Source organism: Equus caballus, chromosome 12 (assembly GCF_041296265.1).
Source record: "Equus caballus isolate H_3958 breed thoroughbred chromosome 12, TB-T2T, whole genome shotgun sequence".
In the NCBI taxonomy this organism is placed as follows: Eukaryota; Metazoa; Chordata; class Mammalia; order Perissodactyla; family Equidae; genus Equus; species Equus caballus.
Window position 1 is genome coordinate 24,901,103 of NC_091695.1, and position 18,962 is coordinate 24,920,064.

Here is an 18,962-nt window from a genome sequence, read left to right on the forward strand (position 1 = left end):
CAATCTTCTTCTATCTGTTTTTCAATTAATTTTATTGAGATCATACTCTTTATAACAATGTGTAATTTTGGGTGTACTTTATTATTTATCTATTTATGAATATACTTCATTGTGTTCATCCCCAGTAGCCTGATTTTTGTCCATCACCATACATATGTGCCCCTTTATCTTTCGCCCACCTCCAAACACCTTTTCTGGTAACCACTAATCTGTTCTCTTTCTCCTTGTATTTGTTATCTTCTACATATTATTGAAATCATGCAATATTTGTCTTTCTCTGTCTGACTTATTTCACTTAATATCATACCTTGAATATCCATCCATGTTACTGCAAATGGGAAAATTTTGTATTTTTTATGGCTGAGTAGTATTCCATTGTGTGTGTGTGTCTGTATATATACACACATCTTCTTTATCCATTCATCTGTCGATGCACACTTGGGCTGCTTCCATGTCTTTACTATTGTTAGTGCTGAAATGAACATAAGGGTGCATAAATCTCTTTGTGTTGTTGATTTCAAGTTATTTGGGTAAATACTCAGTAGTGGGATAGCTGGGTCATATGCTACTTGTATTTTTAATATTTTGAGAAACATCCACACTACTTTCCATAGTGGCTGCACCAGTTTGCATTCCCACCAGCACTGGATGAAAATTCCCTTTTCTCCAAATCCATTCCAACATTTGTTGCTTTTTGTCTTGGTAATTATAGCCATTCTGACCCATGTGAGGTGATATCTCATTGTACTTTTGATTTGTATTACCCTAATAATTACTGATGTTGAACATTGTTTCCTGTGTCTGTTGGCCATCTGTATATCTTCTTTGGAAAAATGTCTGTCCATATGCTTTGCTATTTTCTGATTGAGCTGTTCGTTTTTGTTTTTTTTTTTAAATATTTTATTTTTTCCTTTTTCTCCCCAAAGCCCCCTGGTACATAGTTGTATATTCTTCGTTGTGGGTCCTTCTAGTTGTGGTATGTGGAACGCTGCCTCAGCGTGGCTTGATGAGCAGTGCCATGTCCGCGCCCAGGATTTGAACCAACGAAACACTGGGCCTCCTGCAGCGGAGCACACAAACTTAACCACTTGGCCACAGGGCCAGCCCTGAGCTGTTCGTTTTTTTTATTGTTGAGTTCTATGGGTTCTTTATATATTTTGGAGATCAATCCCTTGTTGGATAAATGATTTTCAAATATTTTTCTCCCAGTTGGTGGGTTCTCTTTTCATTTTGTTCATGGTTTCCTTTGCTTTACAGAAGATTTTTAGTCTGATGTAATAACATTTGTTGACTTTCTCTTTGTTTCACTTGCCCGAGTAGACATGGCATTCGAAAAGATCTTGCTAGGAACAATGTCAACTTGTGTACTGCCTATATTTTCTTCTAGGAGTTTTACGGTTTCAGGTCTTACGTTCAAATCTTTAATCAATTTGAGTTAAGTTTTGTGTATGGTGCAAGATAATGGTCTACTTTCATTCTCTTGCATGTGGCTGTCCAGTTTTCCCAACATTTACTGAAGAGATTTTCCATTCTACATTGTACATTCTTGGCTCCTTTGTCAAAAATTAACTGTCCATATATATGTGGTTTTATTTCTGGGCTGTCAATTCTGTTTCCTTGATTTGCTTGTCTGTTTTTGTGCCAGCATGATACTGCTTTGATTACTATTGCTTTGAATTATATTTTGAAGTCAGGGATTGTTGTGCCTCCAGCTTTGTTGTTTTTCCTCAAGATTGCTTTGCCTATTTGGGGTCTTTTGCTGCTTCATGTAAATTTTAGGTTTCTTTGTCCTATTTCAGGGAAGAACGTCATTGGGATTCTGATTGGGATTGCAATGAATCTGTAGATTTCTTTAGAGTGTGGGCATTTTAACTATGCTTATTCTTCTGACCCATGAGCATGTGATATCTTTCCATTTCATTATATCTCCTTCAATTTCTTTCAATAATGTTTTCTAGTTTTGAGTGTAGAGGTCTTTCAGCTCTTTAATTAAGTTTGTTCCTAGATATTTTATTCTTTTTGTTGTGACTGTAAATGGGATTGTATTCTTGATTTCTCTTTCTGGTATTTCATTGTTAGTGTATAGAAATGCAACTGAGTCTTTTATGTTGATTTGTACCCTACAAGTTCACTGCAGTTATTGATTATTTCTAATAGTTTTCTGGTGGATTCTGTAGGTTTTTCTAGACATAGAATTATGTCATCTGCAGACAGCAAGAATTTCAGTTCTTCCTTTCCCGTTCAGATACCTTTATTTCTTTCTCTTGTTTAATTCTTCTGGCCAAAACCTCCAGTCCTATGTGGAATAGGAGTGGAGAGAATGGGCACCCTCGTCCTGTTCCTATTCTGAAACAGATGGCTTTCAATTTTTCACCATTAAGTATGATGTTCACTGTGAGTTTCTCATATACGGCCTATATTATGTTGAGGTAATTTCCTTCTATACCCATTTAACTGGGAGTTTTATCATAAATGGATGTTGGATTTTGTCAAAGGCATTCTCTGCATCTATTGAGATGATGTGATTATTATTCCTCATTTCGTTAACGTGGTGTATCACATTGATTGATTTGCATATTTTGAACCATCCCTGCATCTTTGGAGTAAATCTGACTTGACCACGGTGTACAATCCTTTTAATGCATTGCCATATTCGATTTGCCAATATTTTGTTAAGGATTTTTGCATCTAAGTTCATCAGCAATACTGACCTGTAGTTTTCCGTCATTGTGACATCGTTGTCTAGTTTTGGTATCAGAGTAATTTCAGTCTCATAGAAAGAGTTAGGAAGCATTCCATCTTCTTCTTTGAAATAGTTTGAGAAAGATAGGTATTAAATCTTTGAGTGTTTGGCAGAATTATCCTGAGAAGCCATCGGGTCCTGGTCTTTTGCTTTCTGGGAAGTTTTTGATTACTGTTTCAATCTCTTTCCTCGTGATTGGTCTACTCAGATTCTCTGTTTCTTCTTGACTCAGTTTTAAGTGGTTGTATAAGTCTAGAAATTTATCCCTTTCTTCTGCATTATTCAATTTGTGGGCATATAGCTTTTCACAGTATTCTCTTATAATCTTTTGTATTTCTGTAGTACTGTTTTAATTTCTTTTCTTTCATTTCAAATTTTATTTATGTGAGGCTTCTCTCTTTTTTTCTTGGTAAGTCTGGTAAAAGGTTTGTCAGTTTTGTTTGTCTTCACAAAGAAACTGCTCTTAGTTTCCTTAATTCAGTTCTACTGTTTTTTGGTCTCTATTTCATTCATTTCTTCTTGGTTTTCATTATTTACCTCCTTCTGCTGACTTTGGGCTTCTTTTTTTCTTCTTTTCTTTTCTACTTCTATTAGGTGCATTTTAAGACTACTTACTTGGGATTTTTCTTGCTTGTTGATGTGGCCCTGTATTGCTATGAATTTCCCTCTTATGGCAGACATTGCTGCATCCTGTAAGACCTGGTATGTTGTATTTTCATTTTCGTTTTTCTCTAGGTATTTTCTAGTTTCCTTCCACTTTGATTTCTTCCTTGATCCAATGGATGTCCATAGCATTTGGTTAGTTTCCACATATTTCTGTCCTTCCCAGTTTTTTTCTTGTAGTTGATTTCTAGTTTCATAGTTTTATGGTCAGAAAAGATGGTCGGGATGATTTCAACCTTCTCAAATGTATTGAGGCTTGCCTTTTTTCCCAACATATGGTCTGTCTTTGAGAATGATCCACGTGCACTTGAGAAGAATGTGTTATCTGCTGGTTTTGGATGGAAAGATCTGTATATATCTGTTAAATCCATCTTATCAAGTGCTTCATTTAAATCTACTATTTCCTCATGGCTTTTTGTCTGGATGTTCTGTCCCTTGATGTAGTGGGGTGTTGAGATTCCCTACTACTATTGTGTTGCTGTTAATTTCCTCCTTTAAGTCTGTTAATAATTGCTTTATGTACTTTGGTGTCCCTGTGTTGGGTGCATATATATGAATTAGTATTTTGTCCTCTTGGTGGAATGTCACTTTTATCATTATACACTGCCACTCTTTGTCTCTCATTGTCTTTTTTAACTTGAAGTCTGCTCTGTCTGATGTAATGATGGCAACCCCTCCTTTCTTTTGTTTGCCATTTGCTTAGAGTACTGTCTTCCATCCCTCCACTCTAAGCCTATATTGGTCTTCAGAGGTGAAATGTGTTTCCTAGAAGCAGCATGTTGTTGGGTCTTATTTTTTAATCATCCTGCTACTCTGTGTCTTTTGATTGGAGAATTCAATGTATTTACATTTAGAATGATTATTGATATATGAGGTCTTAATACTACCATTTTATCCCGTTTTCTCATTTTTCTATGTTTCCATTGTTTCTCTCCCTTTGTATTTCTGACTGCCATTTCATTTTGGTGGTTTTCTAAGGAGGTTTTCTCACTTTTCTCTCTTTTTGTGAATTGTAGCTCTGCTCTGATTTTTTCTTTGGTGGTTACCATCAGGATTGTCTAAACGATCTCATAGATGAGATTGTACATTTTCTCATAGCCTCTTACCTCCAGTAATCTAAGCAACTTCCTTCCCTTTCCTCTCCCCTTGTGAGTTATTGCTGTTACAAATTGTTCTGTTTTAAATGTTGTGAGTTTTTGAGGCCAAGTTGAAGTGTTTATTGTTACTTTTGATGCCTACTTCCCCTTTATATTTTAACTTACAATTGTATCTTTGCCTCCCAGTTCTGATACAGGGCTGCAGTTTTATGATCATGTCTGTCTATTTGTCTCCTTGCTCAGAGCTTTGTAGACCTTTGCCTTTTTGTTTCCGGTGTGAGAGCATCTTTAATTATTTCTTGTTGGTGAAGTCTAGTGGTGATAAAATCCCTCAGCTTTTGGCTGACAAAACTTTTCTTTCTTCATCACATCTAAAGGGAAGTTTTACTGGATAACGTATTCTTGGCTGAACGTTCTTTCAGTATTTTGAATATATCATTCCATTCTCTCTTAGAATGTAGTGTTTGTTCCAAGATATCTGCTGAAAGCTTGATAGGATGTCCTTTGCAGTTTATTTTCATCTGCCTTGCTGGACTTAATATTTCTCCTTTGTAACTGACTTTTCCCATTTTTAGTATTATATGCCTTGGAGAAAGTCTTTTAGCATTGATGTAATTAGGCATTGTATTAGCTTCATGTATTTGTAAAGTTGGAACCTTCCCCAGGTTTGGGAAGTGATGAGCTATTATTTCTTAGGTCAAGCTCTCTGCTCGTTTCTCCAACTCTTCTCCCTCTGGAATACCTGTAATCCTTATCCTGCTTTTTCTAATTGTGTCATATATTTCTCAAAGAATTAGTTCTTTCATTTTAAATCTTAGTTCTATCTCCTCTTCCACTTATAGAATTTCTATATTTTTATTGTCTAAATCACTAATTCTTTCCTCCATACATCAGCTCTACTTCTTAAGGAATCTAGATTACTTCTTTTCTCATTAATTGCGTTTTTCATATCCAGAATTTCTGCTTCATCTTTTTTTATACTTTCAATCTCTTTGTTGAAGAGGTTCATTTTATTCCTGAGCTGCTTGAACTGTCTTTCTGTGTTCTCTTGTAAATAGTTGAATTTCTTTATGACAGCTATTTTGAATTCTCTGTCATTTAGGTTGTTAACTTCTATGGCTTCAGGGTTGGTTTCTGGAGAATTGTCATTTTCTTTCTGGTCTGAATTGTTGTTGCTTTTTCTAATAGTGTTTGACGAACTAATCTTTATTGATTGATTGATTGATTTTTTTTTAGGAAGATTAGCCCTGAGCTAACACCTGTCACCAATCCTCCTGTTTTTGCTGAGGAAGCTTGGCCCTGAGCAAATGGCTTACCCATCTTCCTCTATTTTATATGTGGGATGCCTGCTACCGCATGTCTTGATATGCAGTGTGTAGGTCTGTGCCCAGGATCTGAACCAGTGGACCCTGGGCCACCAAAGTGGAGAACGTGAGCTTAACTACTAGGCCACCCTGTTGGCCCTGAAACCAATCTTTTGTCACAGCATTTGTGGTAGTACTGGGTCACAGACTCCATCTGTCACTGCTAGGAAGAAGCTCGAACAGAGTTTTTTGCCCCACCTCATCTGCTGGCAGCTGTGGGAGTACAATGGGTGCTTGCCCAAGCCTGAGGTGCATTCAGGTGCTTGTGGAGACTGTGATTGGTCGGCAGGATTTTCTTTCTGGACTGAGCTAGTGCCATTCCTTGGTGAGACTGGGCCATGGTGGGCTCCCCCTCCCTGCCATGAAAGTGATCACCAGCAGGCTAAGGGATGCCGCTGCCTTTTCCCACAGCCACACTGGGACCCATTTCCTCTTTTGGTGCTCACTGTGGGCACTTGCATGGGCCTGGAATGTGCTTGCCCCAGCATGTATATCTGATGTAGTCTCTGCTTGCAGTCCACGGGGCTCCTGTGCTTGGCAGGCAGGGCTTCCTCCCTGAGACCAAGCTAGGGCCAGTCTTTGGCACTTAGGGGCCCAGTGGGCACCACCTCCCTGCTGGGAAAGTGATCATGAGCAGGCTAATGGCTGTCACCACCTCCTCCTACAGTCGCCCTGGTGCATGTACCCATTTTCAGAGCACTCGTTCCAGGTTGGGAAGTGTTTCTGTGCACACACAGGGCCACCAGGGGAGAGTAGGCAGTGCTCACCTGTCTGTCACTTCCCGTGGGGCCAGTCTATCCATGCTCAGATGTATAGCTGCATGTCTCTCAGGCATCCTGTTGTGCTGTGTGGACTTCCTCTATTGGTCAGTGAATGTCAATTTACTTGTAATTCAAAAGAGGGAGAGACAAAGGGAACAGTTCACTCTGCCATGTTGCTGCTGTCATAGCACAAGAACTTAACCATAACAACCCTGGCCGGCCCCTATCATAACCTTTTTAAAGGTTTTATTTGTTCATTGTTTCTTGCTTATACTTCTTCCCAATTAAATTTATTAATATTAACAAGTTTCTATTCACAAAGTTAAGGCATTAGTAAGTTAATAAAATAAACTCTTAATTATGTTCATTTGTGTTTCTTTTCCCCTTATAGCACTAATTCATTCCTTGAACATTTATTTCGCAGTCCCAGTTGGTGGAAGATTTCCAAGAATTGCGGAGGAAATTAGAGGCTATGAATATGTTCAATGCCAATCTCGGGTTCTTTTTCCTTCACCTTGCCCAGATCTTGATTTTGGAAGCCCTGGCTTGGCTAATGTTGTGGCATTTTGGCAATAGCTGGACTATTACAATATTCATTTCCTTTCTTCTCACAGTTTCTCAGGTAAGTGGCATCCTAAGCCCAGGCAATATCTTCAGGGGAAAGCTTAGACATTTTTCTTCTCTCTTTAGGTTGGTTTCAGCTGCTGCCTGCTGCTTCCTAGCAAGCTACTCATCAGTGTCTCACACCAGCAAGTCACGAAATCTTACTGGGCCCCAGTTCTCTTGTCTGTAAAGTGGGCATAACAATTTTTTTATGGAAATATTCTAAACAGAGCTAACCAAGTTAATGTGTAAAAGACCTAGTATATGGTAAATATTTAATTCATGACTGTTGCTACTCTCTGCCCAATTTTATCCACACCACTTCAGTAACTGAAGTTCTACTCTCAGCCAGGTAACACTCATTCTTATCTTTCATTCATTTAGCAACCAAGATTTATCAATGCATCGAATCATGAATTGTTCAAGAGCAGAGGTTATATCTCATTATATGAAAATTAAGAATGCATAGATTTTGCCATAAAGGACAACCAGCAAGTGGCACATAGCAGGACATTTGATGAATCCTTGTTGAATCAAATATGAATTGCTGGGAGCCGTGGCTACATCATTTGATCGGCTGTTTGACAGGGTCCAGCCAATTAACGCCGAGGGGTGCAGGGTCGCCCCTTGGTGAAGAATAACCGGCCAGCCTCTCACGTAGTTCTGAAACCTGTGCTGCTTCTAATTGCCCTTCGTTCCTTTTCCTTTCTTAACCTCCCGTTTTCACTCCTTTGGGTGGCTGCTTGGGAGGCACTACCTCCTGGGAAAATTAAATATAGTAAGAGAATGTGACCACCTGCAGGTAACTTTCAACATATTTTTCAGTTAATTAACGGAGGAGCACACAGTCCCACTTGAGACAAGCAGAAAGGAATCCTGTCCAGATAAGATGTCGAATTAGGTTTATGGCCTCTATCTGGTTAATGTTTCCTTCTCCCTCCAGTTCTTTGTCTAAATATATATATGCATTGTCCTTCTAAGTTTGTTGGTTAATTGGATGATCAAGAAGTATCTATATATTATTCTTGACCTTCTGCTTTCTGTTAAAATGTTATAGAGGTTTTCTCCTAAAAGCAATAAATAATAAATAATTGATGAGTAGAAGGGCCGAGGGGTGCAAGGATGTCCCTCGGTGAAGAATGGCCAGCCAACACCCCTGATATTTTCTGAATTATATGCATGCTTTCTAGCAAGGTTATGTCTATACTTATTTCTGTTTTTTATTCTTGAAGATATACAGTTTAGCTTGGCTTTTCAGCCCTTTACTTTACTAACAAAATGATACTTTCTCCGGCAGTGTGCTTAAGGGACTGTTAGCTCCACAATCTAAAAGACAAAGGAATGCTTTCACCCCCTAAAGGGCGCAAAAATGTAAAGAGGTTTAACTGCCCGTTGAGAATGCAGATAGCCCTGGGAATAAGACACCCTGGAGTCGCCTTTTGTTCCCATTAACCATCTACACTAATGGCGTAAATGATTGAGGGAGGCAGGGATGGCTCCACCAGGATGTAACCAGACAGACTGCTGTCCTGTCCGGAGGCCTGGACCTTCTCTCTTTGATTTAACTTTACCGTGAATCACAACAGATGCCTAGGTACCTATCTCCTTTAGCTTAGAGACAACAAACACTAGTTAATTGCGGAGAAGACTACCATTAACCATATGCTCTATAGAATAGAATGCTAATAAATATTCTTGTGCTCGTTTTTTACTTCCTTATCTCTCTGAGAATATTTGTAGAACTATTTCTGTACTAATCCTGAAAAATATATAAACGACACTTGTGCACAGTAAAGTCGGACTTGCTAACACCAACCCAAGTCTCACGTCCCCTTTATTTTCCCCTCATTGTGCTGACGCTGTCCATCCCTCAGGAACCTGGACTCCGCCGGGGCGGGACCCCATCAATGAATCTCTGAGCATGGCCTTCTATGAGCACAACATGGTATTAGGGAAAGAAATACCAATGCATCTAGACCCTGCCTGTGGAAAATAAGTCATCCACTGGAGGAGACCATCATTTAAATATCTAACATACTATATGACACAATGACATGGATGTCAAAGAGAGGAAAAAACATGTCCTATTGTGGCAGAAAGAGGCTTTTAGTTCTAATTGGAATAACTGTGGAAGGTTTTACGGAGAATTAACACCAACATTCATTCCAGAATTTCATACGTTAATTTTTTTTTGAAAAGCTAACTTGCTTTATTCCTTGAAAAGCAACTTTTGGAAACAAGAAAGGAAGCAAACATTTGTTTGGTGGTTAGCATAAGCCAGTCACTTTACATGTATTTAAGTTGTGTAACAGCTCCATCAGTAAGATGGTATTATCCCTGCTTATCAGATGAAGAACTGAGGTTCAAGCTACTAATGACTTACAAAGAGTCTTACAGCTCATAAATGGTGAAGAAGGTTTAGAACCCAAATCTGCCTGACTCCACAGGTCATGCTCTTTCCACTCCACACTGAAAGATTCTGACGGTGGCAAGGAGAGCACTGTCAGCTGGAGAATCATCTGTGCAAAAGCACGGAGTTGGGAAAGAAAGCGACATATGTGAGAAATACAAAGTAAACTTAGCTTGAGGTCAGAGAAGATCTCACACTCTTGTTCTCAAACTGACTCCTGAATCTACTAGCAGGCTGATTTATTAATTACCTCTTGACTTCCCAATTTCTCTAACCACAATTTGATCTCTTCTAGGTTCAGAGTGCGTTTTTACGCATGATGCAGAACACCTATCCATATTTAAGAAGTCCAAGTGCAACCGCCTGATGCACAAATTTGATATGTCATCTCGAGGTATGAGATGTTCAGGAAGTGCGATGGGATTCTTGAATGTCATTTGCTAAGGCACCAGTTTCCAAGCTTCCTTGACTGTTCACTGATCTCAATAAAAACTGTTTTTACAACCCCACAAATAAAAATAAATATGCTAACAATGTAGGTATTATATATACATATATTTATATATACTAATATGTAATATAACATTATAATATACATGCTAAAATTAGAATTTTAGAAGGATAAGATTTATTTTTATTCAAGAAATTCTAATATTTTTCCTTATCCCAGTAAACTATTTGGCCCAATCCCTGGTACCTCATTAAGGAGCCACCTCACGGGAGAAGGATTGCATCTTTACAAATGAAGGTGTGCCTGTAAAATCATGAGAGGGAGTATTCTTAGAACGGGTCTGGACATTTATCGTTGGGAAGCTGAGGGATGCCAGCAAACGTGATTAATTCCAGAGGGCTGGGACTATGAAGAAATAAAGGAAAAAATGCAGGAAAATAGACAAATATGAAGAGAAAGAGAAAGGATGGGCAAGAAATTACAGATGGCTCTGTTCAAGATTCTTGGGTTACAAAACCTAGACTGCTGAAAAAAAGGTGATGATGATGGCAGTTGGTTTTATCCCCCCTAACGTAGCTCCAGGAGGGGAGGCACACACTCCTACGCAATGCACATTGCAGTGCAGCACCTAGCAGAGTACCTGGCACATAGGAGGTCTTCAATAAGTATTTGTTGAATGAATGAATGAATGAATGCATGCATGAATGAAGAAACTTTGGTAACAGAACAGGACTGCTAAGAATGGCTTCTAGCCCTGCCTCTTATAATGCTTATCGTGTGACCTTGAGTAAGTCACATACTATCTCTGGCCCTCAGTGTTCCCATCTCTCATATTAGGAGCTAATATTGAGGAGTCATTCTGGCTCCTCCTTTCTGGCTGTCATTTACAGTCATCTGAAGAGCTTTTAGAAAACACTGCTTCCCAGGTACAGGTACCCTCTCTAGAGGTTCTGATTTAATTCATCTGTGATGGGGTCTGGACGTCAGCACTGTTTTGAAAGCTCTCCAGGTGATTCTAACCTGCAGCCAGGATTAAGAACTGTGGCTCTAACATCAGACCTGCCTTCTGTAGGAACTCAGCCACTAGTTAGCTGGGTCACTTTGATCAAATTACTTAATGTCTATGAACCTCAGTTTCCTCAGTTGTAAAATGGAGATAGATGATGGCTTCAACCCGACAGGGATATTGTTAGGATTATATGTCATATGCCTGTGTTGTGCTGAACACAAAGCATGACATATGGGAAATGCTCAATAATGTTCAGCTGTTACTAATATTATTAGTAACAATATTAAGCACAATCTTTCCATAATCAAAACAAGAACCCAGAATCATTAAGAAAAATGTTGAATTATGTCACTAAGAAGATAGGGAATTAGACCATAAATCATGGCATCATTAAATTGGAAGAATCTTAGAATCACCTAGTCTTCTCATCTACTCTCACTCTGGTTGAGCAAACTGAGGCTTAAGTAGATTAAACAACACAGGGTTGGATCCAGATTCATATTAGAAATATGTCTGCCACTCAAAATGGTTAAAATGAATAATATATTGTCATTATATGTGACAAGCTTCATTTTACCAGAAAATTTATGTAGGCACCCTATTCTGCCCTTTATCCACCAGTGTTGGATAGTTGAAGTGTTTCTGGGTTCACTCAAAAATCCTTATCACGGAAATAATGCAGAGATGGTTTCTTACGTCATCGTGAGATCCAGGTAATGGACACCTCCACCCTCTCTCCCCAATTCTGAGGACGTCAGAGGAAAAGTGAGACTCATCTGCCATGGAGTTGGTTTGGTGCCAGTGTATGGAATATTTCAGATCAGCCCCACTCTTGCTGATGCTTTTTAAAAAATCACTGCTTTCTCATTGGTTCAAATTTGTACACAGTTCTCTCTATCAATTGTATTTTCAGAAATAAGTTTGCTCTGGTTGAAATAAATATGACTTTCATGACTTGTGAACAGAGTAATGGGAAATAGCTCTGAAAGTAAATCAAGTAAACTCTGCCTTTTTGTAGAAAAACCAATGATTCATGAGCAATATGAACATAGGCTTCAGCTATGTGAGGAGAGCAATTACCTGTCAGAAGGAAAAGTGAGCGGGAGGGAGGTATCAAGGAAAATTAACATATAAACATCAACTTCTCTGCCTTATATACACATCACAATTTCAAATTTCAAAACCTGATTTCGTATCAATTTGCCCTCGCCCTGAAAAACGCACAGACATGGAAATTCTTAAAATTTTCATTCAGTAGCTGTGCAAAAATACGTATGTTCTGTTCTTTGCAGTGTTTATACAATAAAAGAGCCCTTTTGAAAATAAAGCAGGATATGTCACCCATAGGAACTTCTGTGCAATCCTAAAATCAAAATGGACTCCCTGTAGCATATTTTTCAAGTCCTCCCCAGTGTGTATATTTCAGAAACTATAAAAATCTATTGTTATTTTAGGGATAAAGAGGCAGAACCTTTAAAATGAACCTTCCTTGAAAATCTGGCCCATACTGTTTCCATGACTACATCCTAAAACATTTTTGGGGGGAGGAGTGTTAAGCATGTCATTTCCTGTAATCCTTCCGGTAACCTCATCCATTTTATCAATAAGGAAATTGCACGAGGCCATGCACCTAGTAGCAGAGATTTAAACTCAGGATGGTTTCAGTCCAGAGTCTAGATTCTTTATACTTTATGAAGAAAGGGTCTACCTTGGAAATAAAGAATGACTTAGGGTGATTTCTGCATGGAACTTGGTGCAGAATCAGCCCATTTTGCATGCAGCTGATAATCCTTACTTCCTTATGGATCACACTCTCCTTGGTCTCCAGCAAGAGTGGCTTCCAGATAGAGGGGCAAGGGTGGGGCCAGCAGCTTTAGATCACACCAATAATTACTCTGATGACTGTTCTAAGCTCCAGGACCTTGAGTTGTCAAGATCTGCTCCCTGACCTATCACGAATCAAAACGTTTTTCTCATATTAGCAATTTCCACAGTTAGTCATTAGCTAAAAGTGTGCAATCAGCTAGTGGAAGAGGCCAAATGATAGCTCTCAGAAGATTTAATCGAAAAAGAGAATCATTGCTTATCATACGGTCTTTGTTTAATTGCCTACTACTCCCATTAGATTGAATGTTTCATAAGTGTGGGAACACTATTTTATCATGTCTATATTCCAAATGCCTAGTTCAGTATCTGATGTATGAGACATACTTCAGAATAAATAATGAATGGGTGAATAAATGAGTGAATACGCGATTTTAAGAGTGAGTGTGGTATGCTCTTTGACAGCAGTGTGGAGTGTAGTGGGGCCTCAGAAGGGGGAATAGAAATTGAGTAGCACACTTTGATTTGAAATATCATGAGACATCCAAAAGAAAATGTTTGGAAAGCGACTGCCATTCAAGCATGAGATTCAAGAGAGAGATCGGGACTGGAGAGACAGACATTCCACTGTAAGGATATTAGAGAGTGTTAGAGGTGAGAAGAGAATCCCTCTCCCAATGGATCGGGGTAGGGGGGTGGGTTGCTAAGAGAAGATTCAACGAAGACTATGAAAAGGCAACACTTGCAGATTTTGAAGCATACTCACCCCACTCTACCATAGATGAATCAACCAACATCAGAAAAATGATGCCAATCACACTTAAATGACATGTCATTTTAAATTTTCTAATAGCCACATTTTAAAAGGGAATTTTATTACCATATATATTCAAATATTATCATTTCAATTTGTAATCAGTATAAAAATTTCTAATACGATATTTTACATTCTTTTCTCATCCAGAGACTTCAAAATCTAGTATGTATTATACACTTCCAGGCGACCTTAATTTGGTCACGTTTCATGTGCTCAATAGCCACATGTGATTAGTGGCTACTGTATTGCACAGTGCAGATCTAAAACACATATTGGCCACTTATTGAGAGACGTCAAATCCTCAATAAAAAACTACTGCTACTGTTTATTCTTCTGTAAATGTTTAACATAATGGGAGAAAGGAGGAGAAATTAAATATTTCAATGTGCCAACATTTTATGTACAGCGTATCAAGTCTCCCTAAACGACCCAAGGATATAAATGTCATTATGCTATATTTACTGGAGATGGAATTGAGCCTCAAAGAGGGTGAGTAATTTGTCCAAAACACATAGCAGTATTTATACATCTAGTATACAAAACTAGGTTGATGCGGCTCTAGATCCTTTGCTCTATTAAGATCTTCGGACTTTCATTAAGAGAGATAAAACCGCAAACAACCTCGTCAGAGATGACTCAGGCTTGACATTAGCTGAAATATTGTTATTCTAATTTATTTTTATATGAAAACATTGAAGCCTGTGAATACAATGATGTGAGCCAAGCTCCCTTAGGGGATCACTTCAGATCCATACTTCCTTGAAATATTCATTGAAGTAGGATTCTTCAAAATGATTGGGCCATTTTTTCCCCAGAACTAATTCCAGTCTTGGAGCTGAGCTTGCTTTATTTGTCAAATGGGAAGAATACTCTCTGCCCCACCTACCTTCAGGCTTTCATTTAAATGAGAGTCATGAAACAGAAATATGGAAAAACATTTTATTTCAACAGGTTTTTATGATTTTTCGTTATCCAGAGTTGTTTAAGCCTGAAATTATGTTCCTGAATCAGATAATTATTTGTTTGTAGGCTTGGAGAGCCTCCGTCTAGTGAATCATTCTGTGACCCAGCTGTGGGGATAAGTTTGAGAAGGTCAAATATCTTATTTTGACTTTGGAGATGCATTCAGAAAACTGCGGTAGTGAAGGATATTTCAGGAAATAAATCTTGCAGCTAATGAACTCTCTCTTCTCCTCAGGGTGTATCAAGAAATTTGTGGATTTCAGCACACCCCCAGCATCATGGAAAACCGAACATCTACTCCAAAGACCCAGATATTAGTTTTCAGCCACTGTTTCTGTTTGGAGATTTACTACCTGTTGAGGTATATTTTGAAACAAACAGCATCAGAGAAATGTTCCTGGAAGTGGTTCTTGGAAAAGCCTACAGCCTTGTCTTGGAAAGATCAAGCTGGAGGTTCCAGCTTCAAGCATATTCTGAGGGCATCACTCCTTTGAATCCAAGTTACAGATTTGAAATAACTGAATCGGGGGATGTAAGAATAGGAGATGTGGAGCGCATGACTCTATGACCATACAGGTCATTAAGTCCAACCTCCTACAGTGGGGAATATGATAACTCATATCACTCTGCTTCAATCCTGGTGGCAGAGGGATGCCTGCCCAGTGCCTGTCACTACCTCTGAGAGAACTCAAGCTAATGTTAGATAGTGAAACTAGATGATTGAGGTTGGCGATGACTCTTCAAAATTTAACAATCATATAGAAACATTCACTTAGAGAAGACATGTCAGTGTATTCAACAATCACTAAATCACAAACAACTAAATATCTAGTCATCTCACTAATTCCAGCTCAGCTAGAAGATACTGTGCTGTTGTTTTTAGTTAATGTTCCTTTTGGTTCATTTACACATAAACCACAGACCAAATGCCTTGTAAGACACTTAGAGACCCCACCTCTGGACTTCTTAAACCACAGGAATAAAAGGGGAAAAGTCAACTCCAGAAATTATCACATGTTGATTTGTTTTTAAACCTCAACTTAAAGTCATTGTGTAAAAGACAATTGCCAAGGTTGTTAGGAGGTAGTCTTCTTTCAACTCCAAAGGAGGTATAAAGACAGCCACAGAAGTATCTCTCCTCAGGAAGAAATGATAAATCTTGAGGATCAGGTACTGAGGACAAGGGTGCTATCTCTTTCTAGAAGAATTTAGGACTTTTATAAAAATAGGAGAACATAGTTTTACCACTTGCTGCCCAAGCCCTGTGGTAGGTACGTAAACCACAAATTATGTACAACTCTTTGAAAATAGGCTTTGTCAGCTTTGGGGAACTCACCCTCTTCCCCAGCTGAATTAGGAGATGAAATATGCTGCCTAGATTTAAAAAGAAAATCCTTGGGTGTGATCACAAATCACTTGCTTTTGACCATGGCTCCGCAAACAATTTGGACCAACTTGATGTCACTGGACTCCTATGCACATCACAAAACTGTGACATTTTAATTTCTCTAATCATTCCCCCATATAGTGAATCTGTGAGATTCATCTCACTGAAGTTCATGAAGCGACCTGACCTTCTCCAGAAGTTCCTTCATTAGAGCCATATTCAATACACATGCTGGCCCTTCACAAATGATGGTTACCTCTCCATGTTTTACAGATGCTCTTGGGAGTTTTATGCCTTAAAACATAGACATCTGTACATTATAGTTTCAAAGCTACCATACCAGACATTACTTAAAATTATTTAAACTCTAAAATTCAGTTATTTCACATCAAAAAATAGTTCTGATGAGTCTGGAACTTATTCTTTCTTCTCATTTTACTGTGAATCTTTCTACTAGTTTCTCCAAACATTCAGTCCTTCAACAAGTATGAATTAAATCTTCAATGTGCCATGTCATGTGCACCTGAAAGACACAGAGTCCTCCTTTGGAGTGATATTCAAAATCAGCCCTTCACCTCGGTTCGCTAACTCCCAAGCATTTTCTACCTACTCTTTCTTCCATGCTTCCCACTTCTTAAATATTTGTAAGTTTGAGAGTAACTGAAATTAGCTATTATTACTTCATCACCATGATATTTCTTTTTGTTTTTGACAATAAGAGAAGGATGGAAAAACTCTACTATCCACAAGATAGGAAATCTGTTCGTAGGAGTGAAGTTATCAAGGGAATAAGGAAAGCAAGATCTCATGGTGTCTTGATGTTGTAACCACCCATGATGTTGTAACTCAGTGAACACACAGCAAAAATACAGAGTGAATGTGAATTATCATTTATTCATTCATTCCTTCAATTCAGCATTGATTGAATGTCTGCTAGTTACTGGAGATATAACCATTACTTCTATGCTTCCTCTCAGGGTATTTGCTGTCTTGTGCACTGAAAGACTAAATTAACTGAGGAGACCCCAAGAAAACGAATCAAATTCCCTGTCATGAGGTTATATATAATATCATCATGTCTTAGAAATAGAAAATCACAGCATGAGATCCATGATGATAACACAAAGGAGGAAAGATGAGATAAATAGGAAGGCCCATGCCTATATCTTTCCTGACATTACCATTCAATAAATATATTTTGAATGAATAAATATAGATGGAGACTCAGCCTCAAGAAGAATTCTATACACCCCAGTTAAAGAAGAGCTAGGAAAACTCATCAGAAATTTCCCTTCCCAATCACCACTCCTCTCTACAGAAGGACAGAAAATTTCAAAATGGCTTCCATGGGAATAAAAAAGAAAAAAATGATTGCAATCCCCATGGTCAAGTTTAATAAACCATCCATGCAAGAATTTCCCACATTTAATTAAAGCAAAAGGTCCTACAATATTACCTCCCATTCCAGGTCTGGTTCTTCTACTATCTCAAATTTTACCACCAGTGAACTTCGATCAGATAGCTCTTTCCATAGAGATTTTAGACACTCACATACACACTCATTCACACACACAGATGTCCTCGTGTGTAGTGCTTAGAAGTTGTCTTTTATGTTTTCTTCTCTCTCCATTCAGTATGGCAAGAGGAAAATCAAATACATCAACTATGAGAAGCAGCACCTGTACTTCTTAATGAGTGAGTCTTTTTGCAGCCACATTTCTTGTCATCCTATTTCCTTGAGGCAAGCAGTTGTCAGGCCAAAATGCAGACTGGAACCCTCTGACAAAGACCAGCCCATGTCTTATTGTGACTGAGAAAAGCAGCATGTCTTCTTTCAGACTTTTTGGGGTGAAGACCTGAAAAGGAAAATGGAAAGGCAAATAGGAATATTTAATAGTTGTCTCATCACTCTGGGTATGTGGCAGGGAAGGAGATACTCCAATAAGGATGGAAAGAAGGATGCCAATCAAGGGGATTTGCATCTGGGACTTTCATCCTGGATAGACTAAACACCTGTCAAGAGGAAAAGAATAGTGGTATTTGGATCAGGAGGAAAGAGAAATAGGAAAAGAATGCCAAAGCATTGACAGGATGATGCCAGAAAAAGCAGAGGCCTGGGAATAAAAGATACCTGTAGAGCTTCTGTGTGAAAGAAAACTGGCTGTTCCTAGGGCTTACACACAGCTGTAGAAGATATCTTGGTGGACAGTTGTATATATATAGTTCTGATATACATATATGTACCTGTTTTATATCTATCTCTATTAATCAATTGATAAATAGGTTGATAGCTAGGCATAGATACAGATTTATATAACAGGTCTGAATGTGGTCCAGGTTTAAAAGAAACTAGCATAGCTGAATAATGCTGGTACCAATAAAGAACATCAGCAGCAAAAATGCTTTTCTCTTAATAAAAATCAAACTAATAACAGCTCACAAATAAAGGTCTCACGGGACCCCAAAATATGCTTGTCTAAAACATCCAAGAGATAAGCCCCAATCAGGGAAAGTCCAAAACATTTCCTGTAGATCAGTGGTTCTTGACTAGGAGCAATGTAACCCACAATGGGACATGTGACAATATCTGGAGACATTTTTGGTTATCACAACAGAGACAGAGGGATGCTACTGGCATCTAGGGGATAGAAGGTCAAGGATGCTGTTAAACATCCTACAAAACATAGGATAGCACCTAACAATACAGAATTGTCTGGCCCAAAATGCCCACAGTGGTAAGGCTGGGAAACTCTGTTGCAGACAATCCAATTTGCTGAGATGTTGACTGCCACTGTTCAACTGTAACATGCCTGAACAGAGTGGCCTGTAGGCTCAATTTCTGTGATATGGGGGCAACTGGCCCTGCTGCT

At 38.6% G+C, this 18,962-nt stretch overlaps 1 pseudogene; it reads left to right on the forward strand.

Annotated features, from left to right (window-relative positions):
- LOC100066643 (fatty acid desaturase 2-like protein FADS2B) overlaps nucleotides 1-18,962 on the forward strand; it is a 40,113-nt pseudogene that overhangs the window by 13,014 nt on the left and 8,137 nt on the right.